At 41.4% G+C, this 17,113-nt stretch overlaps 1 protein-coding gene across 4 annotated transcripts in view; it reads left to right on the forward strand.

Annotated features, from left to right (window-relative positions):
- PIK3C2G (phosphatidylinositol-4-phosphate 3-kinase catalytic subunit type 2 gamma) overlaps positions 1-17,113 on the forward strand; it is a 307,432-nt gene that overhangs the window by 186,051 nt on the left and 104,268 nt on the right. The window lies entirely within an intron of this gene.

The raw sequence follows: 17,113 nt of genomic DNA on the forward strand, positions 1-17,113 counted from the left end.
TATGTGTGCAACTTATTGTTCCTTCCTAAGTGGAGTACTTTATATTTGTCCTTATTTAGTTTCATTCTATTTACTTCAGACCGTTTCTCCAGTCGTCCAGATCATTTTGAATTTTAATTTTATCCTCCAATGCATTTGCAACCCCTCCCAGCTTGGTATCATCAACAAACCTGAAGTGTACTCTCTATGCCTTTATCTAAATCATGGATGCTACTGAACAGACCTAGACCCAGAACCAGTCCCTGCAGGGATCCCCTTGTTATGCCCTTCCAGCTTGACTGTCGATCACTGATAATTACTCTCTGGGAACAGTTTCCCAACCAGTTATGCACCTTTATAGTATCTCCATCTAAGTTGTATTTCCCTAGTTTGTTTATGAGAAGGTCATGCAAGATCATATCAAAAGCCTTACTAAAGTCAAGTTATACCACTTCTACCGATATCAAAGCTCAGTTGATAGAAAGGGTGAGAGCATTAAGATGGTTTGCAATTCAGTTACAACAGACATTGCTAACACAGCAGTTCTTATTGTTTATGTGTGCCTATAGGATGCCTGTGCCTATGATGGTGCATTTGACAAAGATCTACTCTGCTGAGAACTGCCACAAAACACAACAGGTGCTGAAATATTTTGTGATGAGTATGTGACAGGACATGGACTTCAGTAGGATCCATTGGAATTTGCACTGACGGAGTAGCCACACTGACAGCAGATATTCAGCTCTAGTGGCAAGAGTGATGGAAATTGCATCAGCTGCTCAAGCAGCACGCTGCTTTATTTATCAAAAAGTCTAGGCAGCCGAGAAATATATGCCCTTGGTATAGTTGTTAAAATTGTGAATTTTGTGAAAGCAAATGGACTCAATTCTCACATCTTTGCTACAATGTGTGAAGAAATGGGGTCTGTCCACCACTTACTCTTACACGCTGAAGTGTGGTGGTTATCCCGTGGCAAAGTATTAAACAGAGTGTATGTGAACTTGAAGACTTTCTGCCTCAAAAGAAGTCTCCTCTGGCAGCATACTTTCAGGATTTACAATGGCTCGCCAAACTTACATATTTGGCAGAGTATGTTGAGTGTCTTTGTATTGGCTTACAAGATCATGGCCTTTAAAAAAAATAATAAATAAATAAAAGCTCAAGTCTGGAAAGAGAGTCAGGTGCAACTATTGTGACAAGTTCCCATTTTTTGCATTTCTGGCTATTGACGATAGTAAAGGTGTAGATCTGCCTCTCCTCCCTAAAATATTGCATCCCATCTAAAATCAACTCTCCAAACATTTGAGGACTATTTCTCATCAGACTCTGATCCACAAAAAGGAAAGCAATGGGTTCATGATCCATTTTCCTCTCCAGAACCTGAGACCTCTCTGTCGCTATCGTTAGAGGATAAGTTGCTGGAACTGTCAAGTGATGAGGACCCGAAGTTACAGTTTCATGAAGTGACTCTACCTGTTTTCTGGAACAAAGTCCGAAGTGAATACCCACAACTTGGTGAATTCACTGTCAAAACTTTGCTCCCATTCCACTCCACATACCCCTGCAAAACTGGATTTTCAGTGATGACTGCAATGAAAACAAAATGCTGCAAGCAGCTGAGCATTGGAAAGACGCTTTGAGTTTCCTTGTTAAACATTCACCCCCAGATTGAAAGACTTGCATCTATATGACAGGTACAAACATCTCATTTAACAGTAAGGTGAGTGAATGCATCTGATTTTTTAATTATTTTTTAAAACTAAATTAATTGAATGATCTCTAATGTACAAAATGAGGTATACAAAATTTGTAGCCAAAATTATTGGTAGGCCTTCATTTGAAACAATGTTTAAAAATCAGGTTAACATTTTCATATCGCATAACTTGTTGAACTGCATAGGTGCTGGAACTAGGGGTAGCTTGAAGTTGTTTATGTACTGAGTTTTCAGTTTGGTTCAGTGGCTCTCAGCCAGGGCTGCCTTACCATGAGGCGAACTGAGGCAGCTGCCTCAGGTGCCAGACTGTGGGGGGCCACTAGGCCCCAAAGTGTAGAAAATTGTGTCTGTTGGTGGTGCGTATGTATTCTCTCTGCTCTAGATGCACAGAGATGGTGGAGTGCTGTGCTGGAGGAAGGAGGGCACAAGAGACATAACAGGCAGGCAGGAGAAAAGGTGAGAGGGAATAACAGAAAGCAGCAGGAGCTGCAGGGAGAGAGGAGGAGGCTCCTACATACCTCTCTAGCACCTCCAGGAGCCTAGACTGATTAACACCAGCTTTTCAGGGAGCTTCCTGTTTCCTGCTGCTTCCCTGAAGCCACTTGAGGAGAACAGGCAGTCAACTGAAGTAGTAGGAGCCAGCTAGGCCCTTAAGACGCTGATATCTTCCCTCACTCAGGCCCTGCTACCAACCTGCTTATTTGTCCCCTTCAATTGAGTGTTGAGAGCCACTACAGCTGGCACAGAACAGCAGTCATGAGTGAAAGAAGAAAACACCCCTCTGGAGCAGCATTCAGAAAAAGCAGGCAAGCAAAGGAAGCTTTTCTATCTAAGCAGGAAGGAACTCTCCTGAGATACATAGACACAAATGTTCATGGTGAGCCTTCCAGACCCAGGGAGGATGTGAGTGGTGAGGGGATGCCTCATCTTCCAGTTAGTCAGAATGCAGGTGACCTGGCAGCCACTGCAGCATCCATATCTCCATCTCAAATGGATGCAACCATGCACATTCCTGAAGTAAAGTGTAGATCAGAGAAGAATGTGGTGGAGGCACAAGAAACAGCTGCTGCTGAGTTTAGATGATCCAGGATTGTGGACCCACTTGAGCAGTAGCCTGAGGGACTTCCCTTTACTGCATGGGCCACAGCAAGTGAAAAACTTCATTTCCCAAAGACAATGAAAATAGAAGTTTCCATCCAACGCATTTCTGGCGTGAAATCCCCAATGGTGACAAAGTGGAGAGGCCATGGTTTATGTACTCAAAAACGCAGAATGCCGCATACTGTTTTTGTTGCAAATTCTTCCAGTCTAATGTTCCAGCCACATTGTGTTCTACAGGAACGAAGGACTGGAAAAATCTGGCTAGAAATCTGGCATGCCATGAGAAGGCAGAAAATCACTAGAGAGCATTCCATAAGTGGAAAAAGCTTGAGATGAGACTAAGGTTAAAGGCCACCATAGATGATCAGCATCAAGAGAAGATTGCATCAAAGTCTCTTTACTGGCAAAAAATTCTCATTGCCATTGTGAGAATACTTGCTACCCAAACCTAGCACTGTGTGGCACTTCAGAGCAGCTGTATGTGCCAAACAATGGAAACTTCCTTAAAACTGTGGAGCTGATGTCTGAGTTTGATGCTGTACTCCAGGAGCATCTAAGAAGAGTCACCACTCAAGAAAAATATACACACATCACTACCTTGAAAAAACAATTCAAAATGAGATCATACAGTTACTGGCAACAAAAGTCAAACAGAAGATTGTGGCAGATCTGAAATTAGCAAGATATAACTCTGTTATTCTGGACTGCACACCTGACATCAGCCATACAGAACAAATGACTTTAATAGTGCGTTTTGTAACAACAGAACCTAGTGAAAATGTCCCTGCAATGGTGACTGTCAGAGAGCATTTCCTAGAATTTACTGACATTGATGATACTACAGGAACTGGTATGACAAATGTGCTTCTTAAAAAGCTGGAAGATATGGGAATTGCAATAGCTCACATGAGAGGTCAGGGCTACAATAATGGTGCCAACATGAGAGGAAAGAACAGAGAAGTGTAGACATGATCCAAGAGTTAAACCCTTGAGCTTTTTTTGTCCCATGCAGTTCTCATTCATTGAACTTGGTGGTCAGTGATGCAGCATCAGCTTCTAGTGAGGCTGCTGAATTTTTTAATGTAATTCAAAGCATCTATATATTTTTCTCTGCATCAACTCATCAATGGCAAATTTTGAAGTAACATCTGGGAACATCCTCTCTGACACTGAAACCACTGAGTGCCACATGATGGGAAGGTTGAGTGGAGGCGATAAAGCCTATCAAACACCAAATGGGAAGATAGATGATGCCATAGTTGCCATTATGGAGAATAATGCTATGACAAGAACTGTTTGTGGGAGAACAGTGGCAGAGGGAAATGAAATAATCAGAAACATACATATCTTCAAATTTCTGTGTGGCTTAGTGTTGTGGCATGACATACTGTTTGAAATAAATGTTGTAAGCAAGAGACTCCAAAGTGTTGACCTTGATATATCTGGAGCAATGGAACAACTGGACAAAGCAAAGTCATTCTTACAGTCTTACTGGTCAGATGAGGGATTTCAAAACGTTCTGAAGAGTGCACAGAAGTTGGCAGAGGAACTTCACACTGAAGCTATTTTCCCACCCATTCAAGAATACAAGAATTACCAAAGAAAAAGACGTTTTGATTATGAGACACGGGATAATCCCATAAGAAACCCCAAACAACAATTCAAAGTTGAATTCTTTAACCAGGTACTAGATTGTGCAATACAGTCAGTTGAAGAACATTTCATGCAGCTCAAGGAACACAGCACTATATTTGGGCTGTGTATGATATTCCAAAACGCCTCACTATATCTGAAGAAGACCTACGCAGCGCACTAGAGACAGTGTTGACACATGATGATGTGCATGATACTGATGCAAGTGATTTAGGTGATGAACTGAAAGCCCTTTCAAGATACATTTCAGCAGGATCAACTCCAAAGGCTGTTCTGGAATATATGTGACCAAATAAGATGACCACCCTCTTTCCAAATGCTTTTGTTGCTCTGCGCATACTTCTAACACTTCCTGTAACGGTTGCCAGGGGAGAACACAGCTTCTTCAAGCTGAAGTTAATAAAAACACATCTACGCTCCACAATGACACAGGAGAGGCTGGTCGGCCTTACAACCATCTCAACAGAGCATGAGCTCGCCCAGACTGTGGACCTTCAGGAAGCAGTTCACATCTTTGCAACCAAGAAGGTAGGGAAAGCACCACTTTGATTATTCAAACAGATAAAAATGCCAGTGTTTACTATGCAGACAAGAATAGTTACATTTGCTGTTCAAGCATTTGAAAGTTAAGAGTTACTTCAAATTTTTGAACAAGGCATTTTAAGTTGTTAGTTCTCCTGTATTGGGGTAGGTAGCAGAGCAGTACCATGAGAAGAGTAGAATAGGAAGAAGGCAGAATTGAGACCTTTCAAAGTTTTGGCCCTAGCGAGAGGGCCTGGGGGCGTCACTTGAGTTCCCCGCCTCAAGTGCCAAAATGTTGTGGGCTGGCCCTGCTCTCAGCAGACCCACTATCCAAATTGTTCCAGTGCCCCTGTTGAACTGGACTTTATTTTAACAAAAAGAACTGAAGTAATGGCCCAACACAGGGCCATTACTTCAGTTCTATTTGTTAAAATAAAGTCCAATTCAAGCAAATAAATAATGCCTTACATGCGATAGTACAAAAAAGAAATGCCTGGCAAGAAAAAACAGCAAGAAATACCAGTGAAGCATGGTTCATTTTTTTTCTGTCAAGCAGTCCATGACAGTTCAGTAAGACAGCAAGCCTTGGTCCCTGGTGTCAAAATGGTTGAGAAACACTGGTCTAGTGCATTTAAAGAGTTTTGTATTGCTTAATCTCAATAACGTTGTTTCCTCTTCATTCTGACTCTTTGCCCATTATCCTTATCAGGAAAATGTGCTCCAGTCTATTATAGATAGATAGATTAGATATGTCATTTGTGAAGAATTTCCATCTATGCCCTAAGGAATTCCTGTACATTGCTGTTTAATCATCATGGTTTTAGTCTCATCTTTTTTTGCTTAATGATAAACAGATATCCTGTACCTCTGATATTGTGTGTTTTGAGCAGCCTTCTGTCACTGAATAATCCATTGGCTGAAACTCTAGTGTTTTGTTTGTTCGTTTTTTCCCTACCATTCAGTTTATTTTAAACCATGTTCCTAATAGTTTTAAAGTTTGCCTTTTGAAAGTTCATCAGTGCTATTAGCCATGGGGAATTCACTCTTACAGAATATCTAAACCATTTGTGTAGTGATCACTGTTAGCCAGCTGAACTTTCTCACTCACCTCTACATGTTGCATCAGACACAACTGGTAATAAACTCCTTGCCATCTGCAAAATGAGATGCTTTTAGAATTATTTAAAATTATTTATGGTATCAAGAAAACTGTGGCCAATGTTTTAAAACATGGGTGTCCAAAAGTTACGTATTTAAAAACTGTATTAAAGCACCCAAATAAATAGTCTGATAGCTGGTTGCCAGCACCTCAGAAATTCAGACCACTTAGTCAGGTGCCTAAATATGGAGTTATGGTCCTAGCTTTAGGCATCTGAGCTTGTCTAAATCAGACTCTGATGGTGCCATTTGACCAGTCTATATAAGAGACGGGTCTGTGCCACAAAGTAGTAGAAGAGACAATGATTGAAAAACATTCTAGACTTCTTAATCTTTAGATCATAGTGCATGTTTTATGAGGTGTGGTACTTTTTTTAAGGCTTGGTCCCTATTTGATGTGCAAGTGGATGAACTCCCCTGAGAGAAGTGAATTTCTTGTTCAAACTTTGTGGTCAGATAACAGCATAGAGGGGTGATTGTGGCTGGCAAAATGCTGATACATCCAACTGAAAAACCATTCACAGATCTCTCAGACCACAATCTCTGCTTGCAGCGGCATGTCCATTGCCAACTTCCTTACTAGGAAAGACCAACCCAGATGAGTCCCTAAAGAGAGAGATACCACAATGGCTTGGTTTATGCTGTGAAATGTAACCACGTATAAACAATTGTCAGCACTTGTGTTAGCTGTACTGGGTCTTAGCACGGTTAAACCAAGCGTATACAAGGATTTATAATATGCTCTGCATTGTGTCAGCTAACCATAATTAAATCCTGATTCAGCTAGCATGATTGTTGACCACCAGGTTCAGACATGGTTACATCTTGTAGCATAGGCCAGTCCAGTGAGATAAATGCTTCCTTGAATATTGGCCAGGACGGGGAGTATATACAATGTGGTGATCACATGGGGAAATTTAAGTGAAGGACATGTCTACCATATTTTATTATATATATATGCTTGGAAGTACTAGAAATTTATTGGTAAATGGTTGGTTTCACTGTACACATACAAACTGATGAAAAAATATTTCCATCTATAATAATCGAAATTGACAGATGAGTAAAGTAGGAAAAATGCAGTTTGAGAACTTATTACAGTTTGATATGAGGCTATTTACTTGGTTTATTTTTACATGTGATGTTGACGGTTTGTGTTTTAGTTGTTAGAAATCTTTAACTTTTCAAATTTTAACATTGACTTCCATTAAATAATTATTGTCTGACCCCACCTAATTTCCCTCAGTGTGAAAATTTAAATGGATAAAAAATATGCTTAAAAATAAACATTTATGAAAAGTAAATATCAAATTCTGCCAAGGCTAGGTATACGTACGTGTCAACTATTTTTTTAAAAAGGAAGAAAATATCTTGAATACCTTGAAGAACTTGTGCAATAATTACAGAAGAAAATGAGAAACTGCTGTTCCTAATCAAGAGCAATTTGCCTCTTGAATAAAGTGTATCATGCTGGCTGGAAATCAGATCCGGTCTGGAACATATATTGTGAGTACTTCCAAGCTCAATGGGAGAGTTGCCCTAGCCTTCAATAGCAGTAGGTTGGGCTCCATATCTATAAGTCAATCAGGGTGGGATTTTCCAAAGCACTGGTGCGACTTAGGAGCACAATTCCCATAAAAGTCAATGATATATTTGAAAATCTTGTGCTCGGAAAACTACTGTCATGAATGCTAATATAATAACTTATATGAGTGAAACTAGTATCAAAGAGAGATTTCAGTGTAAAGCGCAACTTTTTCCCCCCTCTGCTGTCTGCATCTCCAGAAGCAGGAGAAACGGTAGGAAATGGCCAGTATTAAAACCAGGTTTTCTGACAGACTGGTACAAGCTTGATTGATGGCCCCTGCTCAGTTAAGGAATGTGCATCAAAACATAACACTCCTATTCTGAAGGGCCATTTCTGCAATTCCTCCAGGCTCAGAACTTTCAGCCCCAGATCCACAAAAGTACTTAGGCGCCTAACCCCCAGATTTAGGTGCCTAAGTTCCACTTTTAGGCACCACTATGATCCACAAAAACCTCACTTGGCTGCCGCCTAACCCTGTAGGCACCAAAACACTTTCAGCACCTAAGTTTTCGCAGTGAAGATTTCCCTAGGTACCTATGTTTCTGGCTCTTGCTATGCACACTGCTTCCTGCCTCTAGGCACCTGGGTGTCTTTCCCTCACCTAAGCCCCAGAGCGGTTCATGAACCAGAGGAAGATAGGGTGTCCTCCACCTCAGTTGTGTGTGGTGCCTGATCTGGTAGACATGCTCACTGGTGGCCCAGCTCCACACAAAACAGTGTGGGGAAAGAAGCTCTCTTTAACCAACTGCTTAGGATACGCACCTAGGATGTGGGAGAGCCCTGCTTTCAGTCCCCACCTCAACTTGATAAGAAGAAATTTGAACAAGGATCTGCCACCTCTCAAATTAGTGCTTTAACTAGGCTATGGGATATTCTCATAGGAGAGATTGAGGGAGACCTCTATTCACATTGTTCCACTGTTAAATAAATTATTGAACAATTAACTATTTATTGGGCCAGAAAAAGAGGGAGAATCATTCCATGGCCCAGTGTCTAAGGCACCTCCCTAAGAGATGGCACATCTCTGTTCAGCTCCCCGCTTCTCATAAGACTGAGGGGGAACTTGAACCAGGGGTCTCACGCATCCCAATGAGCACCTTAACCACTGGGCTAAAGATGATAATGGAGTGTCTCCTCCTTCATCTTGCTGTTCTATGTGGCGTTTGGTGGCCTCTGAGCAAGCCTACTAGATCATGCCCTGCATGTGAATTAGGTGGAGGAACACCTATCTTTCTCTGGTTCGCATGGCACTAATGGGGATAGGTCCCTCTATGCAGCCTGGACTTAGGTACCTATCTCCCTGAGAGGGATAGAGGTTAGGACTCATCAGCATCTCCCATTGGCTAGCTTAGGAGGAAAACACCCTACCTTGCTGACTTTTGTAGATCCCATTCTAAGGTACTATCTCTCCCCATTCATTGTATTCAGAGCCTAGGTGCCTCACTCAGGCTTTGTGGATCCCATTATTGTCCTGGTGATTTTGTAAGCACCTGAAAGTTAGCTGTTGTGACAATAGGTGTCACAACGCTTATGTCCCTTTGTGGATCCCCAGGCCTCACTGACCTCAAAAGCACTTCACCATGAGTTCTGTGTATGGAAGCTTCTCAAATGTCTGTTGCAATAAATAAAGGTTTAAAAGAAGAAAACGTAAACTGGGAGAAATCCCTCTGGAGAAATAAATTCTGGTTAACTTTAGGTGGCAGGCTGTTCAAAACTCGCTCAATCATTTGTCTCTTCTAATGGGTTTTAATGTGCAATTGCTGTTTGGGATAGACTGTTCTCTTTAGACATACAGGGATATGTATATAAACCCTGGATAGTTGGAAGAATAAAGGTCTCAACAAGGTATGGGCCTGCTTTTTATTTCGCAAGAGTTTGAAAATAAATAAATAAAAATGTGGAGGCGTCTGGAAGGTCTACACTTCTGTGTTGTCTGCTTTAGTAAAAGTAAGACTCAACTGAATATAGATTTACAATGAGCCAGTGGCAATGTAACTGGCAGCTTTGGGGTGATCCTGCTCCTATTGAAGTCAACGTCAAAAATGCTGTTCATTTTGGTGGGAGCAGGAGTAGCTTTTGGCTAATCTACTGGCAAAATACAGAATGGAATGTTCAATCGCTTTGAAGGTTTGCACAGAGTTTGGGGGGAAATGTGCATTTTATTGAACTGTGTTGCTCAGATCTTAGTTATTGTATCATAGATTTTAAGTATAGATTTTAAAGCTGTAAGAGGTCAAATGTTTTAAATTAACATAAAGGATCTGACCATGACTTTGTCTGTGACACACACATTCACTGAGCTCACTGTACACCCAAGCACCAGCCCAAGTATACCGTGCATAGTTCTGAGGTGCCATGCACTCAAACCTGCATAGTGTGTACAGTCCCCAAAGAAACCTCACTTTACACTACCCTAGTGCTGTGTGGGGTTCAATAGTGGTTGGGATAGTGTACAGTGCTGCAAATTTCCCTCTGGCCTTAAGTTTTCACTGACCATGCCTACTTTTTCACCGATCCACATGAGGCGTGCACTAGTGATAGGGTGACCAGACATCAAGTGTGAAAAATCGGGACAGGGGGTAATAAGAGCCTATACAAGAAAGAGCCCCAAATATCGGGACTGTCCCTATAAAATTGGGACATCTGGTCACCCTGACTAGTGATGCTCACATGTGGTCATAACTTCAGTGGACCAGGGGACAGCATACCAGTGGCTTTGTGTAACTTCCTCTTTATTTTTTTTTCCTAAGCACATGGGGCAACCCGCTTTTTATTCTTGCTTGGTGACTCCTTACTAAGAACCTGATAAGGCCTTAAGTAATCAGTGGGAGTCTCTCTATTGAATTCAGTAGACTTTGGATCAGACTCTAAATCCTCTTTGCTTCTGAACACATCCTGTAAACATCTTTGTATTTGATTGTTACTTTATAGGCTCCAACAGCCTGGACTGTATGTGAACTGATGTAGACTTAGGAATAAAAACCATAGCAACGCTGAATATTTTGATTATAAAAATGTTTTTTCATTTTAACTTTTGATCAGTGGGTGATCTGGTTCATTAATTCTATACCTAGTCAAGGAGCTATGGAGTATTTGGATAATTCTTTGTATTTTACACATGGCTCAGAGCTGCTGTTCACCCATGAGATCACTCAAAAATAGTTTTATGCCACCCATTAAATAAATATCCTTGTATAAGAGACTACTGTTAGTCTATCGCCAGTCTTATTCCCCCAAGTTAACCTCAAACTTACTAAATACTGTATAGCTTTCCTAAAGTAGGAGATCACCTCTGTTACAGAGTGGATTTTTGTTCACCTTTTTGAGTAGTTGCTTAAGTCAGATTTTACTGTATAGTAGTTCACAGCCTGTTTCTATAGTGTGTGCAAAGTTTGTCCTTCCATGCCAAACCTACAGAAATAAGCACCTGAATTTAAAAACCTACAGAAATAAGCACTCAAACTAAAAAATAATGCTGTGCATTATTTAAAGAAGCTTTTGGTTTTGCAGAAGAATAAATGATATCCACATTCAAACACTGTCTGAAACCTTTACTTTTCTCTGATTGCATCTGAGTTCCAATCACTCCTGCTGAGTGTTACTACTTATTCATGACAGCCTAGATGATTTTAGAAAACCCAGTGTGTATATGTGGGTGGCTGGGTGAATGGATAGAGCAACTGATTTTAAACTAGTCAAAGTTCTGTGTGGTTTCTCACGCTATCTTTGTTCTGTGTTCATATAAGCAATTGAACTATATCTAAAGTTAAACTAATCTTTGACATGCTTCTCGTTACATCTGTTGCGGTGTGACTAGAACAAACTTTCCCCTAACAGTACAATGGGAAGTTTAGATTGAACTAGGAAAAAGGTCACTTGCAGATTGGCTCATGTGCTCCAGTTACTAAATAAAGGAGGAATTTGAGACATCTTTCTCACTGGAAACATGTTCCATACCGTGGGATTCAGAATAGGGAAAGCTGGAAACTTTGCTGACCTCATAAACTTCATTATCAGCTTATTTCAAATGTTTCAACCCAGTGGTCAGTAAACCCTAGGGATCTTTCTGTTCTCAAGTCTAGGGATGTAGCAAGTTTCCAGCCAATGGTAAGGTCCTGGTAAATATTCTCCTTATCCCTAATTTATTTGTTTGTTATGCCTGCTGAGCTATCCAATAACTTGAGGCTTGTTTCCTTCCCTGCTTCCCATGTCATATCATCCAAACATTCTTAGCCTCCAGAGGGACACTAAAAAGAATTCCCATGAACATTTGGAAGATCAGCAATGCACAGTGACGTTCATCACTGGGCTTACTTTTCCTTGGATTAATTTAATAAACCTTAGGTCACAGCGATAGCAAAATATACCTCCTGAAATCCCAGTACTATGTAAAAGCCTGTTTGCCCTAAGAGTGTGCATTCTCTAAGTGTGTGCATTGTTGAAATACTTCCACTGTAAAAAAACTAGAGGATCCTTCATCCCATCGGGGGAGGGTGACCAGATGTCTTGTTTTTAAAGGGACAGTCCTGTTTCTTGGGACTTTTTCTTATATAGGCGCCTATTACCCCCCACACCCTGCCCTGTTTTTTTACAGTTGCTATCTGGTCACCCTACATCTGAGGCACAGCTTGCAGTGAAGAATGCAGGCCTCATAATGCATGATTTTGCTTATATGCTGCAGGTACATGGTCAAGGCCAAGTTACACCAGCTCTTCGCAAAAATACTTTTACACTAAAGAAGATGCTCCCCCTGTGCTCCCCTTGTAAGATAGAGGGTATAATATAGTGAAAAAAAGCTTGTATGGCCTTCCAAAATGGAGACATAGTCAAGGCCAAATCTCCTACTTATCATGTTGCCCCATAAACGCAGCACGGAAGCAGAAAATAAGAAGTGAGCGCTCTCCATGTTGGGGGCTGAAAAATCTTCTCTGTTAGGTACATGCAACCCCACTGATTTAATTGATGCACAGGTTTAATGGAGATCTGAATTTTGACCGATGGGGCCTCATTCGTGCACATTGGTGATGATATGGAGTACTTGCTCTTTCGGCCCCCTCTAGTGGTGGTATATTATATGAATTATTTATGATCTGTGTGACAAATATTGAAACCGCGTGAAATATCTTTAGAGGAACATGTTGTTATTAAGGTTATGAATGGTTTATGTATCGCTGTGGGCCAGGTATTGTATGCAGCTGGGGGGAGGGTTGCTTTTAGTTCCTCCAGGATCTAAAAATAGTGGATGATGATTTAAGGTGAATCACTCAAGTTGTAAACACCTCTGGAGAGGTACCACCCCCTGCGATGGCTTGTATGTGCATATTCAGACTGGGTTTTCCAGAGACCTACAGACAAATAAAGGGTTTCTGTCATAAAAAGACTGCAGTTAACTGACTTGGGATCTTCTTTCTGATCCAGCAAATGATTGGACCTTCTGTCCAAGAGGGACTCCAACTCTTGTAGAAAGTTTGGAAAGACTCTGGCCTAATAGTGTCCCATGGGTGCTAATGAGTAACTCATGATATTTTAGTGTGTGTTCTAAATATTTCTATTGTTTTCTCTGTAATGCTTTTACCTTAAGAATAAAGGTGCTTCCTTAGAAAGGGCTATGCAGTAACTTGTAAGTACTGGCAATACACTGTTCATAGCCCTTGGAGAGAAAGCAACACATTGAGGCTGGATGCTATACAAACTGGCTTGCTGTGGATATCACAGTGTAAGGCAGGGAACTGTGCCACCTTAAAGCCCCTGTCAGGCAGGAGAGAGATGTGGGTCTCATCCAAGAGACATGACATCTGGGAGCCAGAAACCTTAAATGGGGGACCACAAAGGGTAAAAACAGATACAATTACCCTGAAACTGTGACAATCTGGATGTCATACTAACAGTAGCATATGTTAGGACCTGAATGAATTGGAAAATGTGCCATTTCATGTTCAGGTCTGTGTAGTTGACTGCATAGAAACACCGTCCCTAGCAGATTTATATCCAAATCAGCCATATATCTGTTATAGATATTATTCCTGTGCCTTCTAATGAGCTGCTGATTTTTTGATTGAATGTCACTATGTACTGAGTTCCTGGCAGTGCACATCAAGGAAGAAAGAGCTGCCAGGCAAACAAACATATGCTCATGTGCAGTAGCATTAGACAGTGTATGCACACAGATAAGCCTCTGCTCATGCCTCCGTTTCATTTGCTGCTATGTGTTTATATATGTACAGACAGAGAGGGTGATTTTTTCAGCTCTGGAACAGACATTACCTTTTCCTTATATAGACTGAAACAGCAGTCACCGTTTGTTGCTGATGATGTAAACTTGAACATGTATGATGGGCTGACAATGTAAAGTTTACACTTTGCAGTTCAGGAGTCATTTATGGGGCATCTTTTTCCCCTCCATGCTTTTTATATTTCAAACAGGGCTTCTGAAAAGCAGCAGGCAGAAAGGGACACATGCAGAAATTCAGCCTTGTAGATGTATTTTACACAGCCTTTAAAAGCCTTATATCATTGAAAAATAGTTTTTAAAGATATCTCAATTGAGATGTCCTCTGTTTCCCATATTGATGACTCTTGTTTCCTCTCCTATGTTATACTTTTTCATGTTGCTATTTTTTTTAATTGGGAGGTGCTCTCTTTGTGAGCTTTTAGCTGGATTAAATACTTGCAGCCCTGGAGTTTCAGTATCTGGTTACCATGGAAGAGAGAGACTGTGATGTCAGAAGAGCTTGAGCAAAGCCAGGCTTAAATGTTCCAAAGGAAATCAATTTTCTACATCATATTTTTCAGATAAATATAAGAGGAAAGGTCCAGCACCTTAGAAGGCAGACTTGAAGGAAATTGAGAAATTTAAGAACCTTGTAAACTGTTTCAAAACTTTTTGCAACATAGCTAATGCTGCAAATCATATAAGAGCTGTCAAATACCAGTTACCTGCTCAATAAAGCCTACAAAAATTGCTTAATGCTAGGAGCCACTGTGCCATATGAAAGTCATGCTGTACCCTAAACTGCGTCCTCCACTAAAAACACTTACTCGCAGTTTCTGATTTCAGCTTAAATAACCATGATGCTGATTTAACATGAGAGATTTGACCTTGCTTCAGAATAATTGTGCTTTCACAGAATATCTTATTTCTTGGTGTAGATGGATGCAAACCTCAGAATTCAGATATGGATTTTAAACCTCACAGAGCACAAGGGTGTTTTATATCTGGAGATATGACTAGGCTTCTTATAAAGAGAAGACCCTGCAGCAAATCTGAGATTGAGGTTTGGTTTTCAAACACCACCAAAGACAGAGGAGCATTGAAATCCAGATTTTGGGGTTGGACCCTACTCCAATCTTAGGTGAAAATGATCAGTTTTGCAGGCTTGGCTCTGTGACTATCTCACGGGCTGACTTCAGTGACTGTCAAATCTTGTTCAGTAATGACATAGGACTATTTAGAAGTTAATGTCAAAGAGAAGTAGTTGTGTTAAGCAGGCAGCGGAAATAACTTCTGTCTCTAAGAAAAGCTGAATGATGGATTAAAGACTGGACTGGAAAAAAATTGCTTATTGAGATCAGTAATAGACGTGGTTTTATAATGTGTGACTGAGACACATAATCTCCAGAAAGAGAGCTCACTAAGCCAAAAGGCAGCAGTGATGTTCTAAAACAGCTTCTTACACAATACAGAAAAGATTGGAAAGAAGAGAGAATATTATGGGCTCAATTTCACCCCTGGTGTAACACAATTAAAATCCATGAAGTTATGCAAAAAATGTATTTAGCCTTTTGACTTAAACCTTGGCAAACTGGATTCTTTCCGGGTTTGCTTCACCTATATGTAGAGCCCTACCAAATTCACGGCCATGAAAAACATGTCACAGACCATGAAATCTGGTCTAAATCGGGTTCTCAGACGTCATTGCACTGCAACCCCTTTCTGACAACAAAAATTACTACAGGATCCCAGAAAGGGGGACCAAAGCCTGAAGCTACCCAAGCCCCACCACCCAGGGTGGTGGGGAAGAGGCAAAGCCAAAGCTCCACCTCCCCAGGCCTGGGGATCGAAGTCCAAGGGCTTCAGCCCCAGGCAGGGGGCCCATGATCTGATCTCTGCTGCCTCAGGGCTGAAGCCCTTGGGATTGGGTTTTGGCCCCAGGCCCAAGCAAGTCTAAGCCAGTCCTGGCAACCCATTAAAATGGGATCATGACTCACTTTGGGATTCCCCCCGCCCAGGTTTGAGAACTGCTGCCGTAAAGCTATACAGATTTCATGGGGGAGACCAGTGTTTCCCAAACTGGGGCTCCTAACCCAAAAAGAGGAGGTGGGGGAGTTGCAAGGTTATTGTAAGGGTGAGGATCACAGTATTGCCACCCTTACTTCTGTACTGCCTTCAGAAGTGGGTGACCAGAGAGCAGCAGCTACTGCCCTGCAGAAGTGGGGATGGCATGGTACAATGTTGCCATCCTTACTTTTGAGCTGCTGCCTTCAGAGCTGGGCACCCAGCCAGCAGCTACCGCTCTCTGGCAGCCCAGCTCTGAAGACAGCACTGCCATCAGCAGCAGCACAGAAGAAACCCTCCTACAATAACATTGCAACTTCCCCACAGTCCTCTTTTGAGTCAGGACCCTACAATGACAACACCATGAAATTTCAGATTTAAATAGCTAAAATCATGAAATTTACGATTTTTAAAATCCTATAACCATGAAATTGACCAAAATGGACCATGAATTTGGTAGGTCCCTACATATATGTGGACAGTTTTTAAAGGCAGAGAGAGGGTTTGTGGGAGGCTTTAATCCAGAAACTGTGGGAAAGGGGGAGTATTCAGAGCAGTAGGAATGCAAAGCAAGCTGCCAGTCTTGCCTGGGGTTATCCCCCAACATGAGCATCCAGTGCAACTCAACTTCATCACTGCAGCCATACGAAGAGCATGTGTCTGCAGAAGATTAACTGGTAATGGGCTGGGCGATACTGAGATGGGAATTGTTTGTAGGGAAGATGTTCAGGTTTCTTGTGGAGAAGAATCAGCAATTAGAATGGGGTCAGGCCCCTCATGAGTGAATTTTTAACTAGAGAGGGCCCCAAACTGTGTAAAGTGTATCTGGAGTTCAAATCTCCCAAAGATTTGGGAATATTTAGATTCTGGAGGTTGGCTCAGGCTTACCTCTAGCTCAGGGTTAAATCCTAATCCACTGTGTATATTACCTGGGTTATAGCTCTCTGATCTGTTTACATATATCTGTATACACAGTTATGAGGAATAAAACCCTGCAGTAGTTCTCTCTGTGCTGGAATAAAACAGTGTATCAGGCTATATTGAAGCTGTCAAAAGGGAGAATTTTTAGCAAAAGCCTGGTTAATTCATTCTTTTTGCAATACCATAGCATAGCTACAAAAT

This window comes from Gopherus flavomarginatus, chromosome 1 (assembly GCF_025201925.1).
Source record: "Gopherus flavomarginatus isolate rGopFla2 chromosome 1, rGopFla2.mat.asm, whole genome shotgun sequence".
In the NCBI taxonomy this organism is placed as follows: domain Eukaryota; kingdom Metazoa; phylum Chordata; order Testudines; family Testudinidae; genus Gopherus; species Gopherus flavomarginatus.